At 44.8% G+C, this 2280-nt stretch overlaps 1 long non-coding RNA gene across 1 annotated transcript; it reads right to left on the reverse strand.

The window, feature by feature from the left end:
* Positions 1-335: 335 nt before the first annotated feature.
* LOC148315648 (uncharacterized) lies at positions 336-1548 on the reverse strand. Its single transcript, XR_015840721.1, has 3 exons — positions 1244-1548; positions 624-677; positions 336-534 (listed from the first exon to the last, which is right to left on the reverse strand). It is a non-coding gene; the product is annotated as an uncharacterized LOC148315648 (long non-coding RNA).
* Positions 1549-2280: the final 732 nt, after the last annotated feature.

A 2280-nucleotide genomic window follows, 5' to 3' on the forward strand; every position in this document is an offset into this window, starting at 1 on the left:
CTAAATAATGCATGCCTTCTATAAAATAACAAAAAAAAGCACAAAAAATGTTTTTGATAAAATAAATTTATTTGCACATAACACTAAACGACTGAACTGTTGAACTATGTACAAAAATGAAATACATCAGTGTCATACATACTTTTTTTTTGTGTGATATAAAATAAAACAGTTGCCTTGATGCAAGGGCACACAACATAGTTCACACCACATTCTTGTTTCACTCCGTTTGCCTTTGCACAAACAGACCCGACACTTTCGTTGTGGTCTGGCTTTGCTGGTCCGTGGAAAATAGGCGAGCTTGTGTTTGTCCACTGGGGTTTGTGTGAAAATAATTGTCTGGGAAGTGATTGCTGGCATCCGCGATGTGCTGCAGAAGCTCATCCGTGAGAAACAGCTGCAGGAAATCAGCTGGCTCCTCAGACTCCAAATGGGCAGCGGCATTCAGTGGTCCAGGGGTTGCTGTAAAGTCGATTTTCCTCGGTTGCCATCCAGTGTGACGCCATCCGGAACCACTGCTTCCTGATGCACAACCTGTAAATTACAGAAATACAAACAATTGGAAATATATATTTATTGCTGCATTTTATTGCTGGCGTGTGAAGTTTCATATTATAATTTACCTTTCTTTACACCAACAAGACGAGGAGGAACTTTCTTGCCGCGGGATGCACAATCTGTGAATTTTAGAAAGTATGCATGATTACCACACCATTCAGTATTGTTGTTTCCTCGTCGGGGAGGAGATGCGCTCGCGCGTAACTGCACATTTACGCGACATTTTCTGCCCGCAAGATGCATGATATGTACAATAAAAGCATGAGGGCTAAAACCACATGTTCAATGGTAACTTGCGAGCGTTTACTTCCTCGTCGGCGAGGACTTACGCTCGCGTGTAATTGTGCAATAGGCGCCCGGACGAGAAAGTCAGCGAGCAAGCTTGCGTCTAACTGCACATTTACGCGACATTTTCTGCCCGCAAGATGCATGATATGTACAATAAAAGCATGAGGGCTAAAACCACATGTTTAATGGTAACTTGCGAGCGTTTACTTCCTCGTCGGCGAGGACTTACGCTCGCGTGTAATTGTGCAATAGAGGCGGCCGGATGAGGAAGTCAGCGAGCAAGCTCGCGTCTAACTGCACATTTACGCGACATTTTCTGCCCGCAAGATGCATGATATGTACAATAAAAGCATGAGGGGTAAAACCACATGTTCAATGGTAACTTGCGAGCGCTTACCTCCTCGTTCGGGGGGGATCTGGTGAGGACTCTCAGCTGCTTTGGCTATTGTCCGAAGGCAGGCGATGCAGGCCGCAAGGCACGCGCACCCTCTTTAGACGCCGTTTTGTTGTGACGACGACGAAGCGTCATCCTCTCAACCAAAGCGTCTCCATCGCCTTGATGCTTTTAGGAAGCTTTTTTTTTACAAAAAAGCATTCCTCGATCGTCATTTGCTTGGAGGATTTCATTGCTAACGCTACTAATGCGACTGCTGCTAGTGCTGCCGATGCTGCTGCTACCCACGCTGCTCTCCACACTTATAAGTCTACCCCAGGATCCCGCCCCCCCATTTGTACCTCTGGCGCAGATTCAAGGCGGATCTTTTGCACCTCTGCCCCCTGCTGGGTGATTTTTACATGATTCACAATGCGGACAAGGCTGATTCTCAGTCAGAGGTTGCATCAGACCCTTATGTACACTATGACGTAAAAAAGACAGGAAACGTACTTATACGTCTTTGGTAGAGGGCGCCATTGCATTAAAAGACGTCTTTGTACGTCTAAGGGAGTAAATGAGTTGAACAAAGTACAGGGTCCTTCACCTGACTACAGATGATCTTCTGGGGACTTTATTTGGTTTTAATCACTTTTGGGGTCTGTATCTATGCACACTCCCTGGTTTTGCTACCTTCCCGGGTACCACATACACACTGCTTAGTTTCTCTGCCTTCGTGGGTACCACATACATATTGCTTGGTTTCTCTGCCTTCCTGGGTACGACATACACACTGCCTGGTTTTGCTACCTTCCTGGGTACCAGTCACACAAACGTCAGACGACTCAGCACATACCGACTGTCTCAGCACTACACACTTTCACTCCAAGGCAGTGCTGTGAACCAACTTACTGACAAGAGGTAGTATTTAGAATTTTAAAAAGTGCTTGAAAGGTTTTGTTCATGTAAAACCAACAGATTATGACATTATTATTATTATTTAAATCAGTATTAAACAGCATCAGCATAGGTTAAAGATATTATACAGACTATATACGATA

The sequence above is a fragment of the Idiotropiscis lumnitzeri genome, unplaced genomic scaffold (assembly GCF_059441095.1).
Source record: "Idiotropiscis lumnitzeri isolate Australia: NSW breed Sydney's pygmy pipehorse unplaced genomic scaffold, RoL_Ilum_1.0 HiC_scaffold_67, whole genome shotgun sequence".
In the NCBI taxonomy this organism is placed as follows: Eukaryota; Metazoa; Chordata; class Actinopteri; order Syngnathiformes; family Syngnathidae; genus Idiotropiscis; species Idiotropiscis lumnitzeri.